This window comes from Elaeis guineensis, chromosome 4, assembly GCF_000442705.2.
Source record: "Elaeis guineensis isolate ETL-2024a chromosome 4, EG11, whole genome shotgun sequence".
NCBI classification, from domain to species: domain Eukaryota; kingdom Viridiplantae; phylum Streptophyta; class Magnoliopsida; order Arecales; family Arecaceae; genus Elaeis; species Elaeis guineensis.
This window is the reverse complement of record NC_025996.2, coordinates 45,770,386-45,788,937: the sequence shown is the minus strand read 5'-3', so window position 1 is coordinate 45,788,937 and position 18,552 is coordinate 45,770,386.

Sequence of the window (18,552 nt, the reverse complement as noted above, 5' to 3'; positions counted from 1 at the left end):
GTGCAAGGTGAAGGTCCAAAACCTTCTGAGAGAAAAAGAAAGAAAAGAGAGAAAATTGGACGCAGGGTTTTTGGTGTGTACCCTAGGGTTTCTACCTTGGGTTCGGGAAGTGAGATTGGTGTGCCACGAGTGTCGTGAGTCCACCAAATTTCAGGGAAAGATCCATCAGCCTCTCAAGCAACTATGCAGATGATCCAGAGCATCCGAGAAATCGGCACACATCGATCGAAGGAGTTCGATCAACATCTGCCATCAAAAGGGTGAAATCACGAACTAACATTCGTGAGGAGCTGATCAGACGAAAGCTTCGTGTGGACGATCCGCAGAGGCCAGACATTTTTATGGCTACGATGTGACGATCAGAGCCCCCCGACAGTGATCAGATTGCGGTGATCGACTACCCAAAAAAGGTGATGTGTTCTGAACACAGTACTGTAAAACGTTTACTGATTCAAATTTGAATTTCAAATTTAAATGCATGCTGTTGTATCATATTTAGATCCTAGTATAGGGTTAATTAGTATTAATTAATGAGATTAATTAATAATTTCACTGTAAAATAGTAATTTTGAAAAAAATTTAAAATTATCATTTTGCCCCTGCACTAAATTTTCGCTTCAAACAATTGACCTATTGGGTCGAATTTTTACTAGAAACCCGACCTGATTTAATTTTCTATTAGGTTGGATTTAGGTCCAATATTAGAATCCAATTAACAAACTGGATCAAGTTGGGATCACTTGTGACCCAGTCTGACCAATTCATTTGCACCCCAAGTTCAACATTTTCTTTGTTCTTGAAAATACAATTTATTTTGTTGAAAAGTTTTAGAATAAAAATTTGAACTCTATAATAAGGAAAAATCATATGTCACTAATATTTTCCTCCTAGGACTCTGTAAAAATTATTCACCATAATAAATTTTTTTTGCACTAAAATCTAACTCATTCCTTTTCAAAGAGTACTAGAATAAAAAATTTTATTAAAAAAAGGAATGTTCAAAAATGAAAAAAAGAACCAAAAGTTGACAAGAAAAAATTTGAATTCAACAAAAAAAAAGGAAACAACGCTAGGTTGCTAATATTGTAAATATTATTTACCATAGTCATTAAAAAGAGGAAAAATTCCTTTATAACATTTTCTTTCCTCCATGTCCACAAGGACATTCATGCACAAAATATTCAAATTCAAAACTTTTCTTATTTTTTTGTTTTGTGCAAGACTCTAATTTATTCCTTTTTGAAGAGTCCCATGACAAAAGTTTTGGTCAAAAAAGAAATGTTTAGAAAGGGAAAGGAAACCACAAGCACAAAAAATATTACCAATAAATAAATTTGAATACCAAATTTTCTTTTTGTGTGAAAATCTAATTAATTTCTTTCCAAAGCATCCCAAGATTTTTTAAAAAAACTTTGTTAAAAAGGAAAATTAGAAAAGGAAATTAAAAATTCCATATGCACAAAAAATATCACTAACAAAATAGAACTCCAACTTCTACGACAAGAGAAAAATTTTCTACATCACTATTGTTTTCCTCTGGGGACTCTTTATAATAATTTTATGTAAATATTATTTATCGAGGTGAAGAAAAAGGAAAATTTTCTTCATAATATTTTTTTCCTCACCCATAAAAAATTTCATGCACAAAAAGAACTCAAAATTTGAATTCAAATTTTTTTAATTTTTTCCATTTTCAAACATAGGTCTAATTTAATCCCCTTCGAAGAGCATAGGAGTGAAAGAAGGTTAAAATAGGGACATTAAAAAATATCACATGCAAAAAATATTACTACAAATTTTGAATTCAATAAAAAAGGAAAATTCTATATTGCTAATATTTTTTTTGTGAGACTTTTCATATTTTTTTTAAAAATTATTTACCATAAAAGAATGAAAAATTCCTTCATAATATTTTTTTCCCATGATCAAAAAAAAAATCACACACAAAAAAATTTGAGTTCAATATTTTTTTTTCTTTTTTTGCATGAAAATTGAATCTTTTCATTTTCAAATAATTTCTAGAATGAGAAAAAATTTTGGTTAAAAAAGGAACCTTAAAAAAGGAACAAAAATACTATGACCATAAAAATTATCATTGAAAATTTTGAATCATATTTTGAATTTTTCTTTTTTTAATATGAAAAGCTATTTTACTCCTTTTTGAAGAGTCCCATAATTAAAAAAAGTTTTAAAATAGAATCTTCAAAAAGGAAGAAGTTACTATGAACACTAAAATATAGCTAAACAAATTTGAATTCTATAAAAAAAAGAGAAAAATTTTGGGTCACCAGCATTTTCCTCCTAGGATGCTTCATAATAATTTATGTGAATATTAGTTTTATTTGTGGCATTTTTCTTTTCTTTTCATGATTCTTTTGTTTTGCGTGTGCATCATATTTGTGCATGTGTGGACTTTCTAAATTTACATGAGTTTCAAAAATAGTTAAGAGTTGATTTTCTATAGCTTTCTTTCTAATTTTTTTGAATTTTGAAGAAAGCTCAAGTTTTCTCTCTCCTTTCCATTTTATAGGTATAGAGATATTTGCCTTATCTTTTTTGGAAGATGAAATTGAAGGAAACCATAAGCGATTTCATACATGTATTTCAAAATTTTTTGAAATAAATTATAGTGAAACATAGCTAGATTAATCATATTAATCAAACGTACATATGATCTAATCATTAAATTAACCTACTCTATGATCTATAATATGATATATGGTATATATAAAATCTAAAAATAAAATCTGCATACATAGATGTAAGTACTAGATCAAATCTATATCATCTGAGCTCAAAACTCGATACCTGAGCATGGATCGATGATCGCCGCTGCTGATAAATATGATAAAAAAATTTTTGCTGTTTACTCGTAGCTGCACAAAATGTCCGACCTCTGTGGATAGTCCACTGAAAGCCTCGATCTGATCGATCTCCTTGAAAGTGCTAGCTTGCACGAAGACCATCTTGCCAGCTAATCTAGATTCTTCCTTCAAATCTTTTGAACACTTCCAGAGGTTGAAAAAGGATGCAAATGGAGGAATAAGAGGTCATGAAAAAAGAAGAATACAAAAAACTCTTTTCTTTTATTTCCTCTCTTCCTAAACCCTAGGCACAAACCCTAGTACCTTAGGTTTCACTCACCCAATAAGGAGATGGCTCTCCTCTTTCTCACATGCCATAGGTAGGCATGCCCACCCCAATCCTCATGCCCCCACTCTTTCAGAAATCCCTTCTAATGGTAGAAAGCCTCAGATGTGTCGCACACATCAAAGGTCTTCTTAAAGGTAGCATTGGAAAGTGGTTGAGTTCAAATCAAATTTGAACTTGAACCAAGATCAGCATCAAGTTTGAATCCAAATCAAATTTGAATTTGACTGGATCTTATCCCATCTTAGGCATAGAGAAGAGAGGGGCGACATTCACTAGGGGCATGGAGAAAAATCTTGCACAAATCTGATTTGCATGAAAGGAAAGTCAGGCATCCAAGCAGGGTGGTGCAAAGGAGAAGTCCAACCTAATTTAGAGGTAGTTTTCAATTTTGGATCCAAACCAAATCCAATTTGATTTGATCCAAACAAATTCATGAACCTAATCTAATTAGACACCAAACTACCTCAATTAAATCCTAATCAAATTAGAAATTAATTAAATCTAAGTCCTAATCAAATCAAGAACTAATATCTTTTAATGATTAGATCATCTCATAACATAATCGGATCAAACCTAATTGAATCAAATTCAATTAGACTTGATCTAAACTTCATTGCTTAATCAAACTGAGCTAATTAGTAAGCTAATTGCTAAAAAATTCTTAATTAATTTACTAATATTTAGTAAATTATTTTATCATAACTTTTGCTTAAGGTTAAACATCAATCATATTGACGATTATACTTTTGAATGATTTTCAATCGTTGATCCGCCATCTGATCAATCAAAAAAAATTTTTGAGTGTGACGCCATAGGTTTGAACCTATGCCAATAGCACAAAAATAAATTTTTAAATAAATGATGTAATCATCTAGCAATGGGATCTGACATCCGGATAGATTAAATGATTGCAAAGCAACATTCAAGAACCTACTTACGTATGGTTATCTTATAATTCTTTCCTTTAACCCTAATGCTTAAAGTGACCTAGGATTTAACTATCAATCCTAGAATAGTCATCCACATTATATTTCAATCTTTCAAATCCATCACATGGATTATTAGGTCTAGATTTTACTAAATTGAAATACATTGATGCATTAACTCCAAAATTCAGAGGGGTCAATCACATCTTGACTTACACACCGACTACCATAAGTACTTAACTATGCTCAAAAATTTTTTATCATTAAATTTAAAATTTAGATAGTCCGACATAAAAGTACAGTGAGTGGCTTGCAAGTCACCATGGTGATCTCAAATCGAAGGGACACTTATACCCATACCCTTCGTGAACTACTCTTGATAGTAGAGTGCTCTGCAGTTGGTTACGTTCAATGAGACATACTCCTACATCTCACTTGTATGCCATATCAGTATCTCCACACTACTTGATTACGAGGACAACCAATGCATATGGCACACAACGATCTATACTTGATAATCACTATTATCCTAATAATAGCATATCATTTGGTCATGAATAAGTTTAAGGACTACGCGATAAATCCTCCTTTATCAATTAAAAGTGGTCCTAAGGACTTTATCACAATACAATAGTTCTAAAGAAGATGTACTCTTGTGATGAAAAAACCAATAAATTTTTATTAATGATCAATTCATATACATTTATAATTAGCACAATCGTCAAATGATTGATTTTATGATACAATTTTTAACAACTCTCACTTAGACTAAAACCAATCAATATAGTATCTTATACCCATCTTTGATCTATAATCATCAAACTCCTTGATACCAAAGGTTTTAGTAAATAAGTCGGTCAGGTTCTCTCTTCCATCGATCTTCTAAAGATCGACGTCACCTCTATCTATGATCTTCTAGATAATGTGATAGCAATGCAGAATATACTTGATAAGCTAATAAGACTTCAGATCCATCATTTGAGCTATGGCTCCAATGCTATACAGTACAGCAGGACAGGTCCATCAATGGAGGGTGCCACTCTGCGCTCACCAATGAACTTCTATGACCACATAGCTTTCTTAGCAGTATTAGATGCTGCAATACATTTCGCATTGCAAATTGAATTGGCCATAGTGTTCTGCTCAAAACTTTTCAGTAGATTGCTTCATCATTTAGGATAAAATTATATCCCAACACACTCTTGCCGTCATCATAATTCGACTGAAAATTAGAGTCTATAAACTCCACAAGTTTTAAGTCAGATTCTTCATAAACGAGCCATCAGTCCTTATTTTTTCTCAAATACTTAAGGATGACCTTCCAATGGTCCTCACTCAGATCAAAATGGTATCTACTCACTATCCCTAATGAGTAAACCATATTTGATCTCGTACATATCATGACATACATAATAGAATAAATTTTACTCATACGCTTCTCTATTGAGGAGTTGTCGAACAATCTCTCTTTGAGAGAAAAATTTATAGTCTATCAGGAGATAGCCTTTCTTGAAACTCTCCATGCTGAACCACTTCAGCACGGTATCAATGTATGTGAATTGGGATAATCTAAGAACTTTTTAGATTTATCTTTATAGATCTTCATCCCTAGGACGTAGGATGCTTTTTCTAAGTCATCATGGAGAACAGTGATGACAGCCAAACCTTTATTCCCTATAATGTAAGAAATATTATTTTCGATTAAGAAAATTTTATCCACATACAAAATAAGAAATACACTCACAGAATGATTAACCCATTTGTATATACAGGATTCTTCTTCATTCTCAACAAACCCAAACGTTCTGATCATTTATCAAAATACATATTCCAACTCCAAGATACCTAGCATTGCTATAGGGAAAAATATCTCATCATAGTCAATACCATAATGTTGACGATATCCCTTGACAACCGATAGACTTTATAGGTCTCCATCTTTTTGTCTGTACCTCTTTTCCTTTTGAAGATTCACTTACACCCTATAGTTTTATCCTTTCGGATGGATCAACGAATGTCCATGCATCGTTGACCTTCATGGACTCCATTTTGAAATTTATGACTGAAAGCCACTTATCAGAGTCGAACCTCTGCATAACATCTATGTAAGTGATCGAATTCTCATTGTTCTCATCAAGTTCAATAGGATCACATCCTGGACTTAAAAATTGAAGTATCTATCTGACTGACATGGTACTTTATCGGATCTCCTTAATAATACCTCTACAAGGGACTCCAGATTTGATCTAATCAAATTTGATTCTATGGGTTCACTAGATTGTATCGATTTTTCTACCTTTCAAACTTCATAAGTTTAACTTTAGAGGTATCAGTTTCTTTACAAAGAAACTCCTTTTCAAAAAAGAATATTGAACAACTTTTATTCTTCAGCAAGATAGAAGTAATATCTCCTAGCTTGCTTAGGGTACTCTACAAAATAATACTTATAAGACCAGGATCTAAGCTTATTAGTCTGCAAATGCTTGACATAAATCCGACACCCCCAGATCTTAAGGTAAGAGAGTATCAGCCTATGCCTAGTTCATATCTCATATGGTGTCTTTGTGACTGATTTGCTTGAACCCTATTCAGAATTTGTTAAGCAGTTTCAAAAGCATAATCCTAAAAGAAGACTGGCAGACTTACAAACCCCATCATAGATTAAACTAAGTCTAACAAAATTGATTCTACTAAGAGAGAATCCCATTCTCTTCTAGATATGTCAAAAATTATCAAAAAGATATTCTCTTCTTTGATCTGATCGAAGAGTTTTAATACTCTTCTAAATTTATTTCTCTACCTCGCTACAAAATTATTTAAACATTTCAAATAATCCAGATTTATGGCACTTATGTTTATGGGTCCAATACATCAGTATGTACTAGACTTAGAACATCACTGGCTCGCTCATCTTTTTTAGTAAAAGATGACTTGATCATCATTTCAAGAAGACAAGACTCACAGATCGATAATGATTCACAATCATTTACTTCGAGGATTCTCTCCTTAACCTATTCATCCCATTCTTGTTTATATGATCGAGCCTAAAATGTCAAAGATAGGTATCCATGACATTATCTACTCTAAGGTATTTGTTTGATGTGTATATTTTATTAACAGGTTGTGATATTTCATATATATTATTTCTTAATTATCCATGCATGATTTGGACACCATTTATAATGCTATTACAAAAATTATTCTATATTGACAATGTAAATCCATCCCTGGCCAAAATACCTACAGAAATTATATTCATCAAAAAGATGGATAATAGTGACAATCACTTAAAATGACATTGTTTGAATTAAAAATAAGCTCAATAATTCTAAAGCCAAGACTGAAACATGACTTCTATCTCCATCGTTCAGAAATCTCTTACTATTTTCAAACTTTCTACTAACCTAAAGTCTCTGCAATAAATTATAGATATGAATCAAACTTTCAGTATCCAATACTCAGATAATAGTATCACAAATAAAAATTTTATAAGGTATTATCATATAAATACCTTGTCCAGCAACCATTTATCGATTTCTCTTTTTTAGCCTGTTCGGTTCAAGAAAAACTAGATACAAATGATAATTCCTCTTTTAGTATCCTAGCTTCTTGTAAAAGAAGCACTCTACCAGAGTCAGATTAACCTAAGACTTCTTTGTCAGTTTGGGCTCCACACCTCGAGCATGACTCACTTGCACCTTCCTTTTCTTTCCTTTCTCAAAGGACTGACACTCTATTGAAGACACATTCTTAAAGGTGCCAAAGGACTCCTTCAATATTTAAAAAATTTTCTTCGATCGAACTTTCTAAAATTTGTAACTAAATTCATCATTCATTGCTATCCTCATAATGTAACGCATAGTGGTTTGATTATTTAGCCACTTCTGATAAATACGTCTGATCGCATCACATGCATTGGATGCGGAAACATCAAGTATCGAATCCGTGATGATATACAGGATCTATTCATACTCTAGAACTATTTGCAACTTTAGATACCAATTATCGAAGTTAGATCCTACAAGCTTGTCACTGTCCAACAGTGAGCGGAGCAACAAACTACTAGCCTTAACTGAAAGAAAAACACAAGACCTATATATATATGAATTGATTAAACCTAAAGACTTGGACTTTAGTCTAAAATTTTTTCACTATTTTATACGAATTAGTAGCCTCTACCTCTAATTTGAAGAATTACCTTAATTCTTTGTTGGATACTAGAATTCACACAGACTGCACATGAATCCAACTTTGGTCAGCCCATCTATGTGCATCTATAGGTAGATTTTTAATTAATTATTTCTTCAAATAACTTTTAGTAATTAATTTTATCTCAAAAACTTAATCAGTAGACTTTGGCCTCCACTATAAGGTTCTGATTAGGTCCAACCGTTAACATAACCACTCTCAAAAATCTAACTAATGAATAATTATGCCTGATTTTGGTCGACCAACCTAACCACCCATCAAAGAGACTCAACTAAGTCATCATATTATAAATGATAATTCCAATAGCCAATAAGCACTAAATCTTTGAACCTCTAATGATTATCAAACTAATGGATCCATTATCACCCAACTTAATTGAAGGCTATAATCTGGTTATCATCATAACTATCTCATTTTTAGGATCTAATAATTTAAAGGATTTGATTAATATATTTGAAGAGAATTAGAGAGACTGACCAGCTAATCATAATTCTCTCACTGACTTCGTCAAGTCAGTTCATGGAAGGCTAGAGATAAGCTAATCCAACTGACAAGTCATAAATCCTCCTGCTGACTTCATCAAGTCAGATCACAAAAGATTAAAGATAAATTAGTTCAACTGATAAGTCATATATCCTCCCACTGACTTCACCAAGTCATGAAGAGGACCATAGATAAGTCAATCTAGGGACCTAAATCAGTCATACTAATTTTTTAGTTAGCATGGATCAATCCCTAATCATTAAGAGATCTGATCAAAATATAATTTACCATGTTGATCAGGTAAGTAAGATCAGTAGGAAGGATATGTCATTAACTCACCATAGACTCAATCTATACGGATAGCTCTCAATTAATGATCATCGATCAAAACTATCAAACTTACTTTAGACACCAACTGGTTAATTAGTTTCAATTCGATCAATTTATAGACTTAGGTTTGACTGCTGAGCTAAAGATCAAGGTCCATTTGAGTATAATCAAAAGCATGGACTTGACCAACTACAACTATTGTATTGGCTCTAAAAAAATTTTGATTTAATCTAATTTAATTTTTGATTAAATTTAATCAATTTCTCTGTAGGTCCATTCGATTCTTTGATTCTAAACTTAGGTCTAATCAAATTAAGAAAATTTGATCATACTAGCCCATAAACCCACCACCCCATATTTTATGTGAATGATTTTAGATCTTTAATTCATAATTCTAGATCTAATTAGTTTAACTTAATTTTCAATTAAGTATAATTTCAACATAGATTTAGCTTTAGTTTTAAAATATTTTTAATTTTATAAATAATTTACAACTGATTTATGCAAAAATTGTCAGTTCTGAAATTGGATTGACTCATCCCTAGACTGAGCCAGCTCACTTCAGTGGGTCGACCAAGTCTGCTACTTGATCGATGAACTATAAGTGAACAATAATTATTACTGTTCGGACCTGAAGCAACTGAGTCAGCTCAGTTCACAACTGAGTCAATTCAGTATAGTGGGTCGACTAAGTCTACTACTTGGTCGGCTCACTGTGATGGAACAGTAACCTATTTCATGTGTCTGTGATAATTGGGTCGGCTCAGTTCAAAACTAAGTCGGTTCAATTAGCATGCCAACAGATTTTCAAAGAGTTTCAACACATAAAAACTCTGCATAATCTGAAATAAAATCAATCATAAACAAATTTTTAGATCATATCTAAACATTGTATGATTTTAGATTTTATTTTTTATAACTAAAATAATTTTAATCACATAGATTAGATATTTTATTTTTCATACAACTTATGCTTTATATCACATACAAAAAATCTAGGGTTTCAAGATCTAAAGTTTTACAGAAAGCTAAATTCTTTCTTTCACGTTCCTCATTATGGGATATAATCACATGACATCTCTACACACCGTAAGAGTATCTTATCGAATGAAAAGAGAGGACCTTTAAATCTTTCTTGCTTTTATGATCGAACAGGCCTGCAGACCAATCCAATCAGAGTACTTACTAATCGGACATCTAATCTAATCACATATCATATATACTAAAATTTAGATCTAATCTAAATCATATTAGATCTGATCACAATATTAGATTATATCTAAATCAGATTAAAAATATCACATGTATTATTTAAAATCAGATTTTATCAAAAAACAGCACAAACTAGAATAACTTTTCACTGTAAGGGATAAGCCTTACAGTAGGAGATTAAAATAATTTTAATCTCAGTTTGTGTGATAAACTCAATAAATAAATTTAAATATAAGATATGAAATATCATATCTAAATTAATTTAAATTTTAGATCTAATATGCAAACATAATCATATCATAACAAACCTACACTCTGATACCACTGAAAGAAACCATAAGCGATTTCATGCATATATTTCAAAATTTTTTGAAATAAATTATAGCAGAACATAGCTAGATTAATCATATTAATCAAATATGTATATGATCTAATCATTAAATCAACCTATTCTAGGATCTATGATATGATGTATAGCATATATAAAATCTGAAAATAAAATCTACATGTATGGATGTAAGCAGTAGATCAAATCTGCACCTATCTAAGCTCAGAACTCGATATCTGAGTATGGATCGACGATTGTCACTGTTGATGAATGTGGTAAAGAGGTTCTCACTAATTGCTCATAGCTGCATAGGGTATCCGACCTCTATAGATGGTCCACTCGAAACTCCGATTTGATCAGCCTCCTCGAGAGTGCTAGCTCACGCGAAGATAATTTTGCTAGCTGATCTGAATCCTTTCTTCAAATCTCTTGAATACTTTCAGAGATTAAAAAAGAATGCAAATTGAGGAATAAGAAGTCGTGGAAGAAGAAGAATACAAGAAACTTCTTTCTTTTATTTTCTCTCTTCCCAAATCTTAGGCACAAACCCTAGAACCCTAAGTTTCACTCACCTAAAGAGGAGACGGCTCTCCTCTTTCTCACATGCCATAGGTAGTCACACCCACCCCAATTCTCATGCCCCCTCTCTTTCAAAAATCCTTTCTCATAGTATAAAGCCTCAGATGTGTCTTACACATCAAATGTCTTCTTAAAGGTGGCGTTGGGAAGTGGTTGAGTTCAAATTAAATTTGAACTTGAACCAAGATAAGCATCAAGTTTGAATCCAAATCAAATTTGAATTGAACCAGATCTTATCCCATCTTAGGCATGGAGAAGAGAGGGGCGACATTCACTTGGGTGTGGAGAAAAATCTCATGCAAATCTGATTTGTGTGCAAGGAATGTTGACCTCCAAGCAAGTGGTGCAAGTGAGAAGTCCAACCTAGTTTGGACTCTAAGTAGTTTCTAATTTTAGATCCAAATCAAATCCAATTTGATTTGATCCAAATAAATTCATGAACTTAATCTAATTAGGCACCAAACTAACTCAATTAAATCTTAATCAAATCAAAAATTAATTGAATTCAAGTCCAGATTAAATCAGGAGCTAATCTTCTTTAATGATTGGGTCATCTCATAACCTAATTGAATCAAATTCAATTAGACTTTATCCAAACTTTGTTACTCAATCAAATTAAGCTAATTAGCAATTTAATTATTAATTAATCTTCTATTAATTTACTAACATTTAACAAATTATTTTATCATAACTTTTGCTTAAGGTTAAACATCAATCATATTGACGATTATATCTTTGAATGATTTTCAATCGTTGATCAGCCATCTGATCAGTCAGAAAATTTTTTTAAGCATGACCCCATAAATTTGAACTTAAGCTAGTAATATAGAAATAAATTTTTAAACAAATTGATATAACCATCTAACAATAAAACCTAATATCTGGATAGATCGAATGATTGCAAAGCAACATTTAAGAACCTACAGACATATGGTTATCTATAATTTATCCATGTGATCCTGATGCTCAAGGTGACCTAAGATTTAACTGTCAATCCTAGAATAGTCATCCATATTATATTTCAGTCTTTCAAATCTATCATGTAGATTATCCGAGCTTAGATTTTACTAAATTAAAATATACTGATGCATTAACTCCTGAATCTGGAGGAGTCAATTGCATTTTGACTTACACACTAACTACCATAAGTACTTGACTGTGCTCAAAAATTTTTATCACTGAATTAAAAATTTAGATAGTTTGACACTAAAGTACAGTAAGTTGCTTGCAAGTCATCGTGGTGATCTCAAGTCGGAGGGACACTTATATCTACACCCTTCGTGAGCTACTCTTGACAGTAAAATACTCCGCATTTGATCACGCTCAATGAGACGTACTCCTATATCTCACTTGTATGCTATACCAGTATCTCCACATAACTTAATTATGAGGACAACCAACGTATATGGCACACAACGACCTATACTTGATAATCGCTATTGTTCTAGTAATAGCGTATCATTTGGTCATGTATAAGTTTAAGGATTACATGATAAATCCTTCTTTATCGATCAAAAGTAATCTTAAAGACTTCATCACAATACAGGAGTTCTAAAGAAGATGCATCCTTATGATGAAAAAGCTAAATAACTTTTATTAATGATCAATTTATATATATTTATAATTAGAATAATCATCAAATGATTAATTTTAGGATATAATTCTCAACAGAAATCCCTTAATATGGCTCTTTTGATTATGTTATTTAGTCTTTTATATAAGATTCTACATGGCCACTTCCGCTAAGGATGCACAATAGGTTGGGATGTCCCTTAGTCCACTTTATGTAAACTACATTTTAAATTAGTTAGATCTAGGCCAACTCATCCAAATCTAGCTTTGGTGCCCATGATCAACTTAGCTATTTGCAAAATTGGTTAAAAAAATCATAGGAAAAAAGGATGCGATGTTTTGAAAATTAAAAGTGATCATGGTATAAAATTTAAAAATTAAGTTTTTAATAAATTTTGCTCTAAAAATAAAATTGATCATAATTTTTCTGCACCTAGGACACCTCAATAAAATAAAATTAAATATGACTTTACAAGAGATGACATGAATCATGCTTTATTAAAGCAACCTACCAAAGTATTTTTGGATAGAAATTATAAACACTACATGCCATGTGCTTTATCGAGCATTGATTAGACCTATTTTAAAGAAAAATCTCTATGATCTTTGCAAAAGAAAAAATCAAATATTTTTTATTTCAAAATTTTTGATTGTCGATGAGTTATTTGATAAATGGTAAGGATAAACTAGATAAGTTTGATACAAAATCGGATAAAAGTATTTTTTTATTATTCTTCATCTAGCAAAGCTTATTGAGTATTTATGCACATCGGGTGGCACAAATTGCATAGTATCATAAATGGCTATTCCTAGTATTATCCATCCGTCGGGGATCGTCTGGTCTGGATACATGAAATCAAGGGAGATTTTTCAACTTCATCTGCATGGAGGTTCCTTCATGAAGTGGGAAACCCATCTTTCCCTTATCATTGGTGAGAAATTTTACTTGTAGAAGAGTCCATTCATATTGCATTTGATAACACTAATATTTTTCAATCAAGAGAAGTAGATATAGATGATGATGCAAGTACTCTTAAATAGGAGATGAAGAAAATATCATTAGAAGACACTCCTTCTCAAGATCAAGAAGTAAATGAGAAAGAATAAGAAGCGAATAAAGAAATGTATGAACTAACATCTACTACACAACAAAATACACATGACTTATCAAAGGAATGGAGGTATGCTCATAGTCATCTTAAAAAACTTATTATAGATGATCCATCTTAAGATATTAGGACTAGAGTATCAATTAAAAAAGTTTTAAATCATTTTGCATTTGTTACTCATGTTGAACCTAAAACTATTTTTAAAGCAAAAAAAGTTGATAATTGCATTATTGCTATATAAGAAGAATTAAATCAGTTTTAAAAAAATAATATTTGAAATTTAGTTGAAAGGCTTAAGAATTATTGTAAGTCAAGATTAAGTAGAGAGCTGTATAAGAGAGCCAATTCAAGACGAAGGTCAACTATGCTAAATCTGAATATTATGCCCTCTATTTTGAACTTTAAGCTTTGCTTGTAGCCATGATGATGCCGCCTCAGTGATCTAAATGGGGATTCGATTATTTTGTAGAACTTTAAAGAGAAGTCCATTTTTATTGGGGAAACCATATTGATGCATCATTTTACATTAAACTCAAATATTAAATTTTCAACCATAATAATAATTTTTTAAAAAAATATTTATTGCAAATCTCATGATAGTGCCTCATCTAAGGTTGGTGATCCTGGATCTGATTAGCCAACTTGAGCTAAACTTAGCTTAAAGCTTGCATCTTTCAGGATATGGCGAGCTGACCTGAATCACAAGTTTATTAATTTTAATTTTTTAGCTATCAAGAAATCTTATATCTCATGATCAAGGGTCCATGTGCTAGAAATTGGGAGGTGAGAAAGGCTCTCAATTTCCATCCAATGCATTCACATGTTTGGTAACTTTTCTAGATATGAGAATATTGATTACCATGGGTATTGAATTCTATAAATAGGGATAAAACTATATCCAACTAATTAGATACCATTTTCTTGAGTCTATATATGCATTCGAGTAATAATTAAAGAATCTTGTATACTAATTGGATTAGCATTAACTATCCTAAATATTATATATCACATTGAATTTTCATTATGATATTATATTATTAATCATAATGTTATACTCTAATATAATAAATTATATAGTGTATTATGATTATATGACTCAATTATCATGATAATATTGTTATATTATTATATATTTTAATATGGATATAATTATTATAACATTATAAGTAATTTGCTATAGTACAATATACTATATTTTGTTTTTTAGAATTGTATAATAATGTCAGAAATAGTATAGATTATAGTCTCATATTATATCAATATATTAATATTAATATATAATATTATAACAAAAGATCATTATGTTGTGATATTAAATCTAACACCATTAATATTAACATTGTTGATATTAATATTGTTAGCATAATATTATTGAGATAATATCAATATACAATCAAAATATTCACATTATATAAAATTTAAATTAGTATAAAAATATTAAAATAATATTCTTAAATAATTATATAATATTAACATTATTATTATTATTATATTTTACAAGACCAAAATAATTTATTAATAACATTATTGATAATATTTTTATCAATTTTATCTAATATATTTTCACTTCAGCATTCAATAATATTAATAATTTTTATTTTTATAAATTGATTTATTTAACATGTATTGCCCAGTGCTCATTGGTCAATATATTGCATAATAAATCTTTATATCATAATTGATATGATATTATGATATATAAATATATGTTACTTGATACTTTTATAATTTTTAATAATATATTTTTTATTTGTATCTTTATAATATTTTTATTTTCTATATTATACAATAATTATTGATAATTTTCATCTCAAATATATTATTTTTTGCTATTTTATATTATAAACATTGCTAGTTGGTCCATTTAATAACATTGTCTATTCCCATCCTCCATGGAACAATCATTTCTTCCATATAAAAATAGAATCACTATTATTTTAATATGAAGTGATTGTGATACAGAAGAGGGTACTATCATACCAATTACTTGAATGGGGTCAAAGCTAAAATTTTGATTTCATTTCAATGCTCATTCTATTGGATAAAACTTAGTGTAATAGTATAATTATGGTGTTTATTCATGCTTCTCAGTTCAACTAAAGTTAAAGCAACATTCTATTGTGTTAACTTCAGTAATTATAATTCGATAATTTTTTGTGTGCAAGCATTTTAGAAATAGTAAATCATATCTAATGCTTGAATCAAAGATATGAGACTCTCATTATTCAATTTAAATTTGGTAGATTCTAGAAATATGCTGGAGTGTAACCAAGTCTAGCTCTCTCTCTCTCTCTCTCTCTTTATATATATATATATATATATATATATATATATATATATATATGAGACTCTCATTATTCAATTTAAATTTGATAGATTCTGGAAATATGCTTGAGTGTAACCAAGTCCAGCTTTCTCTCTCTCTCTCTCTCTTTCTATATATATATATATATATATATATATATGTATGTATGTATATGAAGTATGGTATCTTAATTTAAAAGAGGATATTTCATCCAAGTTGTTTTGAGCTATTTTAAGCCCTCAAACTTTATAACATATTAGAAATTTTTTCAGATTCAGCCCTGTGAGTAAAGAAAAATTCTCTCCTCCTCGCTCGATTGGCTTAATCGACCCCTCTAGAGGTTCCACTAAGATTACAAGTCTATTCTATGATTAGAGATTTGTCATCTTTTTTTTTTTGTATGAGTAAGTGCTCTAGGCAAATAGTGATGTGGATAGAGGAAGTCTCAAAATACAGTAAAATATTAGTTTCATGATTGTTAATTTTTTAATATATTTATGTTAAAAATAAAATTTTAAACATTATTGGCACCCTCTAAACTAAATATATGTGTTTGTCATAGCTCATTATGCAAATATTATTAGATAAAAATAATAGCATTTTATGAACAATGATATTTACTATTACTATTTAAATTTGTTGATTTCAAATAAATTCTTCTTCCTAGAGTTTTATTGGCTATTCTTATATTAAAATTCAAAGTTATTGTACTTTTAGTCAATTGGGAGACCTAAAATGAATTGTGAGAAACCTCCATTGATTTACCACCTCTTTCACTTATTTTTGAAATTAAAAATAATATTTTTATTTTTATTTTTTATTTAAAAGATATAAAATATTTATAAATTTAATTATTTAAAAATATAGATAAATTAATGATGGATAGATAGAGAGGTAGTAGCTTTGATAGCATTGGTAGTGGATGGTGGTAATCTAGTGGAGATAAGATAGTGATAGCGGCAATATCGCAATGTAGAAAGGAACGCTATGTAGCGTAAATTGACCATACTGATCCATAATCCAAAATAAATATCTAATAAAAAATATTTATAAAGAATCAAGAGAAAAAATAATTATGAAAGAAAAAATTTGAAAAAAAATAAATTAAGTCAAAAGAAAATAAAGAAAAAAATCTCATAAAGACATCTCAATGAAAAAGTCTCCACATACATAAATGATCTCTCCTCTCTTTCTTTCCGTGCTCTTCCATATTTTTTTCATACTGTTTTCCACATACTAAGGAGATGTCAATGGTCTCTTTGAATAGAGATCACATGGATGAGAGTTTGACTCTTACTTGAATTTAGAAACTAAAATCCACCAAAATATAAACTCTAAAATAAATAGAGTAATATCAAAAATAGAGTTTTATTTGAATAGGATCCCCAAGGAATAATTAAATAGAATCTTAAAATTATTAAAACTAATGACCAACTAAAAACAGAATCCTAATTGGATTTGGATTATATTATGAATCTTAACATTCTCTCTCATTGTAAAGTTCATGCCAACAATGCTAAAAAGTTACCGATGTCATGAAGTAGCATCATAGCCATCACCATTATTGCTACAGTAATGCAACATATAATAATTTATCAGACCAACAATTAAATAAAAAAGTTTTTTTATTGGCTCAAATAATAATTTCTTTGTTGGTTCGTCTTTTTCAATATATATATCAAAATTGATGATGTCTTGCAATACTTTCTCTTAGCATTGACTCCATGATCATAATGTCAAGATTCCTTCGAGTATCCAGCTTATCCCAATGGGCATTAAGTTATTAGTTGCAATAACTATGAATATCAGCCATTATCTATGCACAAATAAAATCAAAAGCAAAACTTTGATCATATTCATATATCTCTACTTGAGGTGCTTCAAATATCTGCACACAGTTGACTTCCATATATAGAATCAAATCTTCATTCATAAAGTCTTTTAATAGTTTAAACTTTAGAGTAGCCTCAAAATTAATTAGTATACCAAAAATTTGAAGAAACCATGCTATCTTTCGAGATTTCAAATTCTACTTTTTTCTCACTATCTTATCTATAGGTGTCGTCATCATTCATCTAGGATATCTCACAAATCCTATCCATTCTAATAAGACTTGATAAGAGTTTTTCAATATAGATAATAAGTGTTGTTCAACTTATAAAGAGAAGTTGTAGTAATAAATGCAACTTTATGAATATTGATAAGATTAGGCATCTCATCCTTGAATCTAGTGATAGAGAAGGTAGTAACACCAGCCATAATAATTTATTTTTTGAATCATCAAAATAAGAGTCCATACACTTGCACTATTGTAAGATGAATTATTGGAAGCTCTTCAATCATGCC